At 44.0% G+C, this 16217-nt stretch overlaps 1 protein-coding gene across 2 annotated transcripts in view; it reads left to right on the top strand.

Moving 5' to 3' along the window:
* The window catches only part of MB21D2 (Mab-21 domain containing 2), a 116167-nt gene that overhangs the window by 55401 nt on the left and 44549 nt on the right, over window positions 1-16217 (top strand). The window contains exon 1 of one of the 2 annotated variants that reach the window (XM_058662112.1): window positions 8282-8310. The exons of the other annotated variant lie outside the window; for it this stretch is intronic. The gene's annotated coding sequence lies outside the window, so the exon portion shown is untranslated. Of the gene's footprint in view, window positions 1-8281; window positions 8311-16217 lie in introns of those variants that run through there. 2 annotated transcript variants of the gene reach the window in all.

A 16217-nucleotide genomic window follows, 5' to 3' on the forward strand; every position in this document is an offset into this window, starting at 1 on the left:
ATTTGAAAAGCAGAGCATAGAAAGGGGGAGAGAGGGAGAGAGAAAGGAGATAAAGAGGATATGAATATGAATGAACTGGTTTTCCTATCTTCAATCCATGGTTCACTCACCTTATGACTAGAATGGCTAGGTCTGGGCCAAGTAGAAGCCAGGAGCCAGGACCCCCATCTGGGCCTCCCACATGGATGGTAGGGTCCCAGGTATTCGGGCTATTTTCTGCTGCATTCTCAAGTGCATCAGCAGAAAACAGGTTTGGAAGTCAAGCATCCTATACTTCAACCAGTGCTCTGATATGGGATGCCCACGTCACAAGAGGTGACCTCACCTGCTATACCACATTGCTGGCTCAAATTTTGGAGATTTTCAAGGTCACATTTAACCATATGTGGTTTTCCTGGATCCTTTGATTAACAGCTAGAATGCCAGGAGACTTTCCTATATTCTTCCTGTGTACAGTCAAGGAGATGACTCTGGAGGGAAAAACTTGCTTGCCATACCTGCATAAAATGTAGGGCCTGGATTGTTCTGAGGTCTTCTTCTCGTTCAACCAGGACTGCTCTTCACCCTGTCCAGCTTTCTGTAGGTGTGCAGAGCTAATGCCTGTAGGGAGAGCTGGGGCCTGGGGCTGGGCAAGAGCCTGGAAGGGTTAGTAAAAGGGTGACTTCACTTTGGGTCTCTTGCAGCTCTAGGCAGGAGGGTGGGAGGAGGCCTGAGCTCCTTTTGGCCTGGATTGGAGATGCCTGTTTGGAAATCTATAGCTGCTTCTCCGCTGGCCTCTGATAGGTTCCAACTGACTAACTGTTTCTTCCGGTAGCTCTTTAAAGTTTGTCTTCGTGTGGAGTTGGTTCATTTAACTGGGAGCCAAGTGGATATTCTTATTCTTTGTCCCTACAGGATGCTATTTCAAAATATCTCCCATAAAAATGTCCACAAGGGCCTTCTATGGCTTCTCTCTGAGTAGATTTTCTGATTGATACTGTCAACCCAGCCCTTTTTGATTAGATGCTTAGGATATTGTTATGTTTCTTAATTTACTCATTCTTTTTATTTTTAAAGATTTTTTTTTTTTATTGGAGAGGCAGATATACAGAAAGGAGGGGAGACAGAGAGGAAGATCTTCTGTACGATGATTCACTTCCCAAGTGACCGCAATGGCCGGTGCTGCGCCAATCTGAAGCCAGGAGCCTGGAACTTCTTCTGGGTTTCCCCCAAGTGGGTGCAGGTTCCCAAAGCATTGGGCCATTCTCTCCTGCTTTCCCAGGCCACAAGCAGGGAGCTAGATGGGAAGTGGAGCTGCTGGGATTAGAACCGGCATCTGTATGGGATCCCAGTGCGTTCAAGGCAAGGACTTTAGGTGCTAGGTCACAGCATTGGGCCCAATTTACTCATTCTTATATCTTTTTAATTTCTTTATTACTTTAAGTCTCACCTGGGAAAAGTGTGCTGTTTTGGAAGCTGTTAAGTTCAGGTATTGATTTTTTTTTGTTTGCTTAATGTAGTATGTGTATGTGTGTGTGTGTGTGTGCACGCGCGCAGTTATGTTTTGAGGTAATAATAATAATGGGATATTGCTCACTAATGTTTCTCCTTTTCAAGTCACTATCTACACTCAGATCTCAGATGGAGAGAATATTATGATAGATATAAGGAGCACCCAGGAAATTGTGACCTAGACTTCAAACAACTTGGCAGGTGCAATACCATGTTCTGGGACACAACTTGGAGTTCCTTCTTCATGGTGCTTTCAGTCCATTTTCCCCTGAGTCCTGACTTCTCCTCAGAGCAGAGAGGGCATATGCATTGCGATTCTCCTGTAACCCTTTAGGAAGCTGGGCCTCAGAATGGCAAAGTGGTCTTCTCACAATTGCAGCTGAAAAGACCTAGAGCTGTATTGTTAAACCATGCCTGGAGACTCTGAGGTCTCCTGTTGAAGTCTGTGTGTTTGGGGCTATGCCACAGTTTATGACCCTTCCCTCTCCCCATCCCCAAGACTGAGCAGGGGAGAGGCAGCCTTCCCTCCATTGAAATCAGGGAGAGATTCCCCCTAGTTTTCTGTGCTGAGTCTTGGAAGGAAGAGCACTAGGGGAGGTAGATCTCTTTGTTCTTGTCGTGTTTCATAACTACTCTGGGGATTCATTTTCTCTCCTTTAGATGGTGAAGACAGAGAGGGAAACAAGAGTGGAACTGAGTGCTAAAGTCAATAGACCTTGTTTTATATCCTGGCTCTGCTTTGTTTGACTCCATGGTCTTAGGAGCTTAACTTCCTTACTTGTAGACTGGAAATGACAAGCATATGCCAGGGATGTTTGTGAAGCATAGCACAGGGTAAATATTTCCAGGTATTTTTTTTAAGATTTTTTTTATTATTATTATTGGAAAGCCAGATATACAGAGAGGAGGAGAGACAGAGAGGAAGATCTTCCATCTGATGTTTCACTCCCCAAGTGAGCTGCAACGGGCCGGTACGCGCCAATCCGATGCCGGGACCAGGAACCTCTTCCGGGTCTCCCACGCGGGTGCAGGGTCCCAAAGCTTTGGCCCGTCCTTGACTGCTTTCCCAGGCCACAAGCAGGGAGCTGGATGGGAAGTGGAGCTGCCGGGATTAGAACCGGCACCCATATGGGATCCGGGGGCTTTCAAGGCGAGGACTTTAGCCGCTAGGCCACGCCGCCAGGCCCATTTCCAGGTATTTTTTAAAGTGTGGTCATTTATTTGTATGTATTTTGTGTATACTTGTTGGAGGACACACAGATTGTAACTTTGATACTATTATTCTAATCCCTGTTTTTTCTCAACATTGGTTATAATATGGCATTATAGAGAAGGCATAAAGTCTGCAGTGCAATGCCTGTCACATAATAACTTAGTGTGAAAATGCACTTATCACAGAACAACGAAGTGTCAAAGTGTGGCAGGGTTATCTATGGAATGACTGTTGGAACCTGTAGACCATGGAGTGAGGTTGTCTGGAATGTGGGAGCTCCTGGAAGGGCTGTGTGTTAGGTAGGTGTGGTTGTTCTGAAAGCCTGGACTATGACATTTCAGCTTCATTCATTTGTCCATTTGTAATCCTGGGGCCATGTGGGGGAGGGATCAGACTCAGTGTTCTGAAGATGAGCCAGGCCAAAGGCGATTAAAGCAGTCTCAGAGGGTGAGGACTGGATTTAGGGCAGGGATAACAGGAGAGAAAAGTGCCTGAGAGAAAACAAAGATGATGAAAGTTCTAAAAGCACTTTCAGAATCTGGATTTCTGGATGATCATGGAAATACATTAGACACACCAAGAGGAATTTGGAAATGCAATGAGGATGTTAAGGGGAAGGATAGCAGCAAGGGGGATGACAGAGCTTGCCTTTCTGAAAGTTCTAGGGCATTGTCTGAGAATTTGCTTCTAGTAGTCACCCAACTCCTGATTATGTCACCAACCACGCTGACAGGTGCACACTGGTTCTATTTGTTCTCACTGTTATACATTTCCTACACTTCGAGCCTTCAGATTCTTGGAAATGCAAGAAAGAATGTTTATTTTTTCTTTTTTCTTTCTTTCTTTTTTCTTTCTTTCTTTTTTCATTCTTTCTTTCTTTTTTCTTTCTTTCTTTCTTTCTTCTTTCTTTCTTTTTTCTTTCTTTCTTTCTTTCTTTCTTTTTTCTTTCTTTCTTTCTTTCTTTCTTTCTCTTTCTTTCTTTCTTTCTTTCTTTCTTTCTTTCTTTCTTTCTTTCTTTCTTTCTTTCTTTCTTTCTTTCTCTCTCCTTCCTTCCTTCCTTCCTTCCTTCCTTCCTTCCTTCCTTCCTTCCTTCCTTCCTTCCTTCTTTCTTTCTTTTTTACTATAAGAGACTATTTTAATGAAGACTAACTTCATTTCCCCTCTTCTAGTTTTCCCTTCTTTGGAGTTTTCTACTAAGGAGATGACCTCTAGAACCTATAATTGGAACAGGCGTCAAGGATGGTTCAGCTGAATGCTGGGTTATATTTAAGAATTCTTTACCACCTGCCAATGCAACTAGAAGAAGCTGTTGCTTTGAAATAAGACCTTACTTGTTTTCTACCACATTCTTTCTCCTTTTAACTCCCCTTCCTGTTTTGTTCATTGTTGTGGCCATTGCAGTGATTTAAGAGAAACTGTGCAAACAGGTTCGCACATTGGGAATTGATGCCGTGCCTGACGGTTTGGTCTCTGATTATGAACCCAAGAGGAAGCATGAAGTAGGCTTCTTCCTCCTTTGCTTTTCTGTTACTGAACTGCTTTATGTAAGTTCCATTTGTTGATCATTTCCCATGTTGGCTGAACTTGCCACTGACCCTCTGCCACAGTGAATCAGTATACATTGGCAAGACTCCAAATGCCTGAAGGATAAAGTTTTATCCAAGTTGGCCAGTCATTCCTCGAAGCTTGTCTGTTGTTCTAGTGTCTGCTGTTAATGTTTCCTAGAGAATTCTGGCTGCATACTTGTCATTGATTAGTTAGTTATTAGTTTATTTGCCATTGTGCTTCCCTTGCTTTATGTAGCGACTATAGGGGCTGGAGTGCCAGGACTTGAGCGCTGTGCTAGAGTAGTTCGTACAAGTGGAATAGTGTCTTGTTTTCCAATCGTGTGACTTAGGTATTTTAATATATGTACAAATATTGATCACTGCTGTCTGATTCCATACTATTTGCATCAACCCAGAAAGAATTCCCATACTCAGCAGCCGTCGCTTCCCATTTCTCACTCCCTGGTTGCCCTTAACAGTTACTTATGTGCTTTCTAAGTGTATGAATTTGCTTACTGTAGATATTCCATGAACATGAAATCATATACTGTGTGGTCTTTTGTGTCTTGCTTCTTGCATTTTACCTGATGTTTTTGAGGTAAGTTCACAAAACAGTACTTTGTTCTTTTTTATATATAACCTAGTAACATTTCAATGTTTGTGGGAATGATATATTGAGTGTTTGCATTGTTCTGTGAGCTTCACCATTTTAAAATCCATTCGTCTTCATAAGTACCTCATTTTCCAGGTACATTTTTAAGTCACCATTTTCTAGATGAGAAAGAAGGCAGGGCATGTGGCTAGAAAGTGGTGAGGAAACTTGGTTTTATCTGTTTGTCCTTGTAATAACCATCCTGCACTCCTGCCCCCAGCCCAAGGGTCGGATTTTAAGATCTACTTTAGCAATGAATATGAACATGGGAGAAAGTTACAAGAGTCTTATTAAACTACTGCAGGGTTTAGTACCTGGGCCTTTGTCTCGGGTACTCTGGTATATGTTGAATCATTCTTGTGGTCTTTGACTTTTAGTACACTGTGGAATTAAGGCAGCAGAAGTCAACTAAGCCACGTGGAGATGGGTGGGGTTCTCAGTCCACTGCCAAGCTGGGTCATGGCTGACTCAGGCCGTGGGCAGGGCTGAGCCTGAGGCCAAAGATTTCCAGACAGTCTGTGTACCCAGGTGGGGTCCAGGCAGGCAAGGGCTTGACGGCAAGCAGCTCTTTTCTTTGTAATGTGGAAGAGTACACGCAAGTCTGAGCATGTGGCCCAGCTAACTGCACAAGTGGCAAGACATAGAATAAATGAGAGACATGGTGAGTGGGTGTCAAATGTGAGAGTCTTAAACCTCAAATTAAAGAGTCTGTGGACTGTGGCATTATGGCTTGCCCAAGTCTGACCACCCATTTCCAGCTCTGCCTGAGTGCTGGCCAGCATCTATCTGTTTGCCAGTCTGACTGTCCAGCTCCTGTCTATGATGTGAATGATGTAAGTCTACTCCTAGGAAGGGGATTGAATCTCCACATCTACTCTTCACCTTAAAAGAGTCCCTGTAAATTGTTCTGTGACATAACATTCTATCGCTAGCAGTTCTTTATTCATTGTGCAGATATTTAACTGCCTACTGTGTGCCAGGAGTTGTTCTAGGCCCTTGATCAGTGAACACAATGGCAAGGAGCCCTACTGTCTTAGATATTCTACTCGTGGAAATTGATCATAAACAACAAACACAATAGGTACATTACAGTTTTTTATTTTTTAAGTCAATGCAGCATGTGTTATGACAAAAAAAGGAGAATCAGAACAAAGTAAAAGGACATATGATACAGTTTGAATATGATTTGTTCCCTGATCTCATGCAGAACTAAAAGCTAATGATGTTAAGGGGACAGAACTTTAATCCAGTTGTTTAATTCAGAAGTGAGACCTTTGGTGGCCTCAGATCAAGATTATTAGATTGGATGAGGTCACTGGGATAGAGCCACCATGACTGAATCCTGCTGGCATTATCAGGAGGGATAGAGACATAGACAAAATTGAACCTTCCCTGGCTCTTGCTGTGTGAGGCCTTGTGCCACCTCTGCCCCATGCCAGCAAGAGCACTGTCACTGGAGGCTGTGACAATAGAGCCTGCGCTAGGCTGGATTGTGAGCCTCAAGAACTTCAGAACTGTGGGTCAGGGTCAACCTCTGTTCTTTATAAGGTGGCCTGTCTCGGGTATTTTTTTACAGTCATGAAAAGCGAAGTCATACATGCTGTTAAATGGGTGGCATTTGAAAATCATCAGGAAGGTGACAATCAGATCCTTGCCCACGAACATGCATGGTTGAAGAGTTAGTTATGAGAACATACAGGGAAAGATCTTCTATTCAGGGCACATTTCTGAAGCTGTTCAGGTACAGCAAGGAGGCAAGTGTGGCTGGTTTGGGCACAGGAAGCAGGTCAGAGCAATCCCACTGCTCCTCTGGATCTGCCTCGGAGTAGAATGGCAACCTTTCAGGTCTGAGCAAAGGACAACATGTTTGTACTGCTGCTTCAAATATTCACTGGCTGTGGCACTATGCTTCTTGCCAGCTACTGAGTCCGTAGTATCTCTTAGAGGAGACAGGTAGCCTATCTAAGGAGTAAGCAAATCACTCCTTGGTGGGCCCAGCTGAAATCACTCTATCAGGTTCCCAGGTAGCTTCCAGATGCATTTCTTCTGTGATCTTTTTTGGTCAGTCAGAATGCCTGAGCCTGAGAGAGCTGGCATTGTGATTCAGTGGTTGAAGCCACTGCCTACAATGCTGGCGTTCTGTATCAGAGCACTGATTCACTCCCAGCTTCCCTGCTTCTGATCTAGCTACTTGATAATAGACTGGCAAGGCAGCAGAAAAGGTCCAAGTAGTTGTGACCCTGCTACCTACATGGGAAGCCCAGATGGACTTTACAGGCCCTTGTGTCCAACCCACCCCGGCCCTACTCTCAGCCATTGTGGCAATTTGGGGAGTGAGCCTACGTATGAAAGATCTTTCTCTTTTTATCTCTCCTTTGTCATTCTGCCTTTGACATAAACAGGTCTTCTTGCTCTTGTTAAAAAAGGTGGAGATATTTGTGTCTGACATGTAGCACTTGATGCTTCTATAGCTTGGCTTATTACATTTTACAAAGTTTTTTGCGTGTTAGAAATATCATCTCTGGAGTATTTTAGCCTGCAAGATGCTGAGTCTATTATTCAATCCAACTTAGTCCATTAGTGAGTCATAAAGTAGCCACATTATCTATTATATTAATGAACAGCATATATAGTAGTAATACTGTGCTTAAGCTGTTGATGTCAGTCATTTTATCTGGTTTAACGTGAGGCTTTCTCTGGGCCACAAGTTTATGATGATGGCCCTGAATTTGAAATTCACTTCATATTCATTTTACTCCCTCCCCACTCCCTGTTAGAGATTTGTGGGATAGCTCTTTGGCAAAATGTCAGAGCAAACGTTTGTAGAAGTGGTTGAATGAATTGAAAAAGCAGAGTAGGCATTTAACTGGCAGGCTGAAAGAAAAATGTCATTTTCCAAGGGTTAGGCAGGATCTGTGTTGCATATTTAGCACTTTTCTTCTCCCGAACTTGGGTAGGTGAAATAACTTCTCTGTTTTCATGCAGGAACTGTTTGAATAACTCTAAAGTATGTGTAATACTGGGCATGTGATCAGATGGATGAGAATTTTTACATTGAGAATTATGAACAAGACTTCACCAGTGTTAATATTACAACAGTAGATGAAAATGTATTGGGGTTGGGTGTATGTATATCTATATCTATCTATCTATCTATCTATCTATCTATCTATCTATCTATCTTGTTCTTGAAAGTGCTCAATACTTTACAGATAGGCTTTTGTTGAGTTTTTCTTTGCAGTTTCTCAGTGGAGCGTTCCTATGTATGTCGATTATACCTGTCCTTATTGTCGGGGACATTTTAACTGTGTGAGATAGATGCATTTGTTTTCCAGGTGATGCACAAACATTAATTTCCATCTTCAGTTCTCCAAGCAAAAATGCTATTCACACAGCTTCAGGATGTTGTAAACAGTTAAATATCAGTTGTTGGCTAGAATGGGGGTGGGGAGTGTCACTGGGTTGGTGAAGTGTTTGAGTGTCTGATCCACCCCTGAGTTGAATTGGGAATTATTGTTATTTCACCTGCCCAAGTTCGGGAGAGCTCTGGCTTTGTGGTGTTGTGGCGCACGAAGTGGCATCTTTAGAACTCAGAAGGAAAGGCAGAGTGTTTCCTGTATCAAAGTCTCACTTGGTAACTTGTTTAGTCCTCACCCTTGATGTGTATTGAGCTTATTCCTGGTGAGTGGCAGATCCTACAAATGGACCAAAATGCAAGTCACTCAAGTCCCTATACCATTACCTGCTTTTGATTGATTTTCAAAGTTTAATCAGCAAAGTGATGTTGACACCCAGTCATCAGGATCTTGTTTTGATAAATAATTGTTTGATTTTTTTCTGAAAACAATCCTGGCTTAAATTCCTCCTATTTCCCTTTAACATGAGACCATGAAGGTTCAGGAATGATTCCTCTTAGCATAACAGCAACCTGTGCTCTCCATGTGGTAGTAAGTCTTCCCCAACTGGATTCCAAATAAATGGCTTCAGGGAACCCTCAGCCTAGATTATTTGTGATTTTAAATTAAATCACACTTAATTAGAATGTTTTGAGGACCCCAAATTCCCATGTTCACAGTTGCTGGTGTATGTGAACCCACTCTTGTATTTTGAAAAAAAAATTAAAAAATGAAAATAAGTCATTCTAAGAAGGCCAAGGCTCCAACTTTAATATGAGGAACAGGAGATAGGTGGCCCCTGACTTGTTGATTCTAGGGAGCTCTTTCCATTGTGGCTTGGCCAAATGGTAACTCTTTCCTTTATGTAAGTGAAACCTTATGGGCTTTTCAATCAGGGATTTCTATTTGTTTGTAATAGAAAAAACATTTGTTTAGGTTTCCAAATATCTGACTTCTGTAGGAGATAATTCTCAGAGTAAACTGGGGTTGCAGTGACCCTGGAGTGTGGACGTGCATGTGTGCTTATGAGTGCATTGAATCAGAGGTGAGTTATGCCATGAGAGGAGAGAACGGAGAAGCAGCAGACCAGGTAATTCAATAATAAAGAAAAAAAATCTATAGCGAAGGATGATTGTGCAGATCTATTGAAATGATATATATGATGTGATCTATGCCTGACATGTGTCAGGCACTCAGTAAATGCCCTTGCTATTCCTTGTATTACTGTTTTCAACCCTGTGTGCATAGCAGATAAGCATGAGAGAAAGGCTTTTATGAATTAATAAGAAATGGTGTATGAGGTTTATATCATACTATCTAACAGAATTAAGTGATGACTCAGATTAGAAAATAAGTCTGAAGATTGGGCACCCAATCAGAATTTTGGAAATGGAAATGAATGTGGACCTGTGTGTGTTGCTCTTTCTAAGCTTCCAGAGGAAGCGGGCCAGAGTGCAGTTTGACACTTCAGCCTCTGACGTGTCTCTTCTTCTGGCTGCTTGGGAACACTTTGTTAGGTCAAGGCAGAGATGGTCATCCTGGTAGAGTGCAGAGGCATGCACAGCTGAACAGCTTGAGCAGGAGGTGTGCACTAGAAATTTCCTTGTCTCTGGGACCCTTCTGTCGCATGCTGGAAATTTGTGCTCAGGGGCTAAATGAAGACACTCTTTGACTCAGGGACCCTTTCTGAAGGGCGTTTGGATTCATAGTTGCTGAGTGGTACCATTGGCTCCATGTGAAATCAGAGCCTTTTTGGATGCAAAGCCCATTTGCGCGAGTTGTGAGTGCTTCATTGTTCTTCCTGTGACTTGTAACTGAGGGAAGTGGTTGGAGTTACATTTTCCCCTGGCTCTTAATTACACAGGGAGGAAAAAAAAACCCTTCCTTGGTAAATTATGTCATGTAAAGAATATGTGCCAGTCACCCTATAATCCTTCTGTTACTGTTCATTAAGTTTCTTCATTTCTCACTTTGCAACTTCTGAATTTCTCAAAGAAGTGGGACAATGAATACATGTTTCTTTTAGTTTCCAATCTGATTTACTTAGAGGCCAAATCTATAGTGAGGAAAGAATTGCTCTTGTTTGAAAGACTGTTAATCACCAGTTGTAAGAGTTCCAAGTGGCAAGAAAGGGGCAGAGCTTTAATCTTGTTGGCCTCCCATTTGGTGGAAAAAGGGGCAGGAGGCTGCCAGCCACCTGACTGTGATGGCAAGTGTGGAGAGCGGCAGTACGCTGTGTGTGAATGGTGTTGCCAAGTAGGAGCAGCCTGGAACTGGGCCCTAAGAGTTAACATGGAGGAGGGTTGTACTGGGGAGAAGGGTATTGAAACAACTTCATCTCCCTGTGGAGTCCCCAACCCTTTGGAATTTGGAGGCTCTGTTATAGAAGTGTCTCAGGCCTCTTCCTCATCTCTCTCTCCCAGGGTGTTGCTGGCTCTGTTTGCCAGAGGAGGGAGATCTCAGGGGAGATGTTCTTGCAAACAGACGCGGGTGGTGGTTTTACATTGCTTTTTTGAGCCTTGGCATCGCTACTGCATTGTTGGCATCACAAATGCAATGTAGCTAATTTACTTACTGGTCTGTGAGCGGGAGGGAAAGGGGAAGCAAAAGAATGCTGCAGGGGGAGAGGTGAGTGACAGCTGGCACAGGTTTTGGAGAGAGGGTCCTTGTGCCTGTGCGAGAATGCATGTTGCAACAGGGTGGTCCGCGTAGGGAGGATTCATTCACCTGAGTGCTAGCATTCGGGGTATCAAGAACCATCTGAAGTTGTTTCCCCAGCCTTATTTCATTTGAAAATGAAAGGAAACTAAATGTGAATGTCTGTTGATACTGAATATCTGTTGATATCTATTGACACCAAGCTCCATTATCTCAGAGGCAGGGACCAAGTGAGAGAGAACCAGGCTGCACTGAATGCCCCTTGGATTGGCTGGGTGTGGAGGGCATTGAGAGGTTCCAGGGTAGATTTCTAGCCAGGGGAGACAGAACTAGAAAGCTGGCTCAGCAGGAATTAAAACTTGCATGATGATGGCATGTTTTGTAATCAGCAAACACAGTAAGCATGGGAAGAGGGGGAGTGAGAGTTTGGGAGCTGGGGTGACAGAGGGCTCTGGCTGGGAGTCTGGGAGTGTTGGGCTGCTATACAAATGGGGAAGAAGTTCCTGGAGGCTCCTGGACTGATTTCCCTGGGGGGCTGGCTAAGGCTGCTTGGAAACCTGGGCTGAGGACTGTGGAGACACTCCTAGCTCATAGCCTGCAGGTGGGCAGAAAGGGGGCATTCATGCCTGTTTTACAGCAGGGGAAGCTAAGGCTGAGAGAAGTGAAGCAGCGTGCAGGTTGTGTGGCTAGTTAGCGGCAAAGCCAGAGTGTGAATGCAGGTTTTGTGTTCTAGTCATGGGTGGGGCGGCTCTTCCTTCCCTGACTCAGCTGTCTTGTTTGCACACACTCTGTATACCCTTCCTTCAACAGATTGTGCTGTTTCCCCAATACAGACCAGTTCCTCTTTCTGTGCCTTTATCATGTCTGGGTTTCCTGAGCCAATGCCCTTTCCTCTATTGCTTCTGAAACTGGAAAAATGATAAGCAGCCCTGACTCCTAAGCTGATGGCAGTCCCTTTGTCTGATCAAGGCGGGTGGAGGAGCACCAATTAGTAGAGCTGCGTCCCAGCAGGCATCCTTCAAAGGCTACCAAGTGACAGCTGTGGATGACAGTGTCTCTCCCTCCAGATCAACCTGGTGCTAGCTTTAGCTTTCTTGACCTCCACCCCGCCCCCCCCCCCCCCGAACTATCAGGAATGTAGATCAAACCACCTCTCTGGTGTACTAAGCCCAGGGCTCGTCACCCTGTATGTTTAGGAGGAACAAGCTGTGTGTGCTCTTACCACCCTAATGCATGTTGCTGCTCATCCTCTCCTCCCCAGGGCTTCTTGAAGACTGCTTTGGGTTAGCTTTCCTGCCAAAGTTTTGCCAGAAAGCCCTTCATTGCCTCAGGGTAATTCGGTGTATTTGTTTCCCAAAGAAACTCCAAAGTCCCAGGATGTAAATGTTCTTTGCCTCTCCATTGGTGCTTGGATTTCTCCTGTTACAGAGGATGGCTTGATGAGATTGATAATGCTAATACTGTTTCTCAGTGTTGGCCTCCTCCAGCCTGTCACGAGTAAAGGATTACTTTTTGAATTTTCTCTGTATTACTTCTGTAGTGTGTTCCCTTTTTATTATTATTACTAGTTGACTTTATTAAAGATAACAGTGTAATTTGGAGTCAGATCTTGCGGTGGAGGTGATTGAAGAGGAAACGAGCTTACATATTGACTATAATTTTGTGTATATAACATCTGCAATATTTATGGCATTAATTTTGCAGGGCTATGTGTTGTATGCCAGCGCAGCATGTTATATATATATGAATGTGGTGCTTTGACTAAAAAATGTATGCTGTAGTAGCTTTGTCCTGAGGCATGCAACTGCATAGGCACAGAGATTAAATGACGTAATGCTTAGAAGCCTCAGGCTCTGACAGGCATCTGTGTTCTAAGTTCAGCTCTTTCCTTCCTTCCTTGGGTCATCCCTGCCATTCCTCTGGTACCTCCCTGCCTGTGGTTTTACACCATTATTTATCCACTACATGCCCACCTGTGGGGTATCTTGATTCCATTTGCAGCCTGATCCTCCCCTAGTCAAGGACTCAGTGCCTACTCTCCATCACCTGAATCAGGTGTGGCCATTCAGTCAAGGTGTCTGGCTACCATCTGTCCAACGTATTTGCTTTCTCTTTCCCCCTCTGCCTGGTTTGTAACACGTGACCCCTGTCATGACCACTGTCCACTCTCACTAGCCTAGCCCTCTTTCAACAGCTGTCAACCTCTTTGACAAACAATCCCCGGCTTTCTGGAATTTCTTCCTATTTCAAACCCTGCCACTGTTTGTGTGACCTAACATACTGGTTATGTATTGCTGTATAATAATGGATGATTCCACAGCATTCAGTCAACAAACCTGGATAACCTCCCACGGTATTCGAGGGGCAGGGATCTAGGCTCAGCTGGCGGTTCTGACCAGGGATTCTCAGGAGTTGTAGCCAAGCTGTGAACCAGGGCCATGGCCTTCTGAAGTCATGTCTGGGCTGCACGGTCCCCTTCTACATTCACCCAGGAGGCTCTTGGCAAGCATGCTCTGCTCTTCTCCATTTGGTCCTCTTCTACATAGGGCTGCTCAGTGACCTTGCAGTTGACTTTCCCAAAGTGAATGGTGAGACAGAAAAATAGGGAGAAGATTAAGATGGAAACTCTAGCACCTTTTGTATCCCAGTACTGGAAAAACTGCCACTCCTATCTGTCACACTGACCAATCGTGATACAGTGTGGGAGATTACTGCCCACAGTTAAGTTTTAGCAGAAGGTAGGGCCAGTAAGAACCGCCCTGGAGGCCAGCCGTTGCACCTTTCTTGGCTTCTTGTACCTTCCAGTGACCCTGGGAATTAAGACCTAAGAATAGTTTCATTTACTCTGTGGCTCTTTTACTATCAAAAGCGATTTTCATGAAGATGATTTTTTTTTTTTTTCACAATAACCGTAGGCCCTTTTTTTTGTTTTTGTTTTAATAAATGGGGGAAATTAAGGCCCGCAAAAGTTGGTTACTTAAATCATTCACATACTCTGCACTGGAGCTTGTGAACTTGTTCCTACTTCTTTCTGATTCAAAGCTTATGTGCTTCGTTTGTGCACATATGCTGATTTTCATTTCTGTGAAATATTTTCTGTGACCTTTGAGCTTTTGTGCTAATTGCGAGAAATGACTTGGTGGTATCCAATAATTGCAGAGAAGTACTTATGTATATCAAGTGCAAGAAATGGAAAGGTCTCTGCAAAGTTGCCCTAGGCAACCGAAACCTCATATTCCTCGCTCTCCTCAAGTCAGCCCTGGCTTCACAGCCATTGATCTACTTGACTGTTGTGGATACAGGAGCCCAAGAAGTCAGTGACACATCTTAGCAGGTTATCTCTTCCTTGGTCATGGAGAAGATTCAGCTTGTCACCTCCCACTACAAGGGACATCCTTCTACAGGGCCGTACTTGCTGTTTGAAGCAGGGAAGGTGGCTTGGTGGCTTGGTGGGATTGGGATGTCCCCTAAATCAGAACAGCTCCCCAAAAGGCTGTTTCAGACAGACTTCACTTCAGAAGTAGGTTGCAGGAAAAAGGAGAGATAGGGAAAAACAGGTCCTCGTGGCTCCTTCAAGCTCACAGCTAGAGTGGTTGAATTTGAGTTTTCTTTTGAACGGACTTGTGGCCTCTTTACTTGACTTTGAAAAGTGTGGAATGTGTGCATGTTTCTAATTTCAGGCATTCGCCTTTTCTTCTCGGCAAGACGGGAGCGCTGCAGGTGGCTTTGGAAAAGTTGGACCCCTTCAGTTTTTGTGTTCCTTCTCATCCTCACCTTTGATGTCCACAGGGAACATTTAGACTTATTCTTGTCTCATTCCTTGGACTTTTTACTTATTTCCCCCAAGACACCCTTTTCAACTTACTTTTTTTTTTTAATCTAGGTGTGTCTTCTACCCTTTAGCATTTAGAAGAATATTGGGCATTGTTTGTTTCAAGTTCTGGCTTGTCTCTGCATGAATATGTTGTATTTTTAATATTTTATCTGCAGTGGTCAGTGGTCATAGACTGGTTAAATGTTACACACCTCATCACAGGAAAGTTTCCACACCACTAGGGAATTTCTTAAATCTCTGGAGTCCAAACGTACTGGGCAGGAAAGAATTTGAAAGAAAACAGAAAGCGCCTTCTCAGACATCTCTCATGCGCCTTGACAGTCCTTGGGTTGTTTTCTGTCTAGATTAGTGCGTTGTTGAGCTATTGGGCTGTCAAAATTTTTCCTCTGGAGCTGCTTCCATTCTCATGACAGCAGAATTCTGCCATTATGTTTGCGTCTATATCTAGAGAAATGATTTTTATGTGTAGAGCTGCGAGGAAGCACGAATGACTCCTAGAAACATCCATGTTGAGGTGTAGTTCCTGCTCACTCTCACCCTCCGTCTGAGTGGACTCTCACAGGGCACAGCTGCGAGTTCTCGAGGGGAGCTCCTGTGTCAGGGGCTTTGGACAATTGGTTCCATGAGGCTCTTCCATTCCTGATGGCTGGGAACTCTCAGAGACTGTATTTGCCAGAAAGAAAACATGGTTGGGCTTCCCCTGGAGAGCAGCTGAGGGCTCTTCAGCCTCTGAAAGGTACATACACCTGCTGAGGATACATGCGAAAAGAGTGAAGGGGACCTGGGTGTAGTGGCCTCTCTGCCTTCTGACATGCGTGATCTCATTGGAAATAAGTAACGATTGTTGAAATGGGTGGCCTTGCAGCTGTGTCTAGCACAGTCATGGGTTTTATTTCTTGGCTCTCATAGGATCCCTGTCTCCCACTGGCACCCTTTTCTCCCCTTTATAATCTGAAGTAAATGTGGTTTTGTGGAGGAGCAAGGCAGTAGTTCAGTGCTACTTGATGTCCATAGCTAAACCCAGAAAAGTGGGGCCTGAGACAAACTTTTTGACCTCTAATCCAATTTATGTTGGCACGGCTGTCCCTAACTTACTTAGCAACGCTGACTTGACTTCCTTAAAGAAGAGGGAAGGTATATTAGATGCTCCAGTTCTCTCTTCTGCCCCTGCTCCCAGTGACCATGAGAGCAGAATCAAGACCCTAAGGTTTTCATGTCTCGAATTTTTTTCTTCCTTCTTGGCATATGACAGAAACCTTGAAAATGATAAGGGTTTAAACTATTCACATGTCAATGATTTCTTTGAAGGGAGCCCATTCCTCCAGTATGGGAATTTGTTTGCATTGAATAGACATGAGAGAAACTGCCCACATACAGCCTTGCTGGTCACCTCACAAGAAGCACTGTGACTTTCTCCTTGCCCTTC

Source organism: Ochotona princeps, chromosome 3 (genome assembly GCF_030435755.1).
Source record: "Ochotona princeps isolate mOchPri1 chromosome 3, mOchPri1.hap1, whole genome shotgun sequence".
NCBI classification, from domain to species: domain Eukaryota; kingdom Metazoa; phylum Chordata; class Mammalia; order Lagomorpha; family Ochotonidae; genus Ochotona; species Ochotona princeps.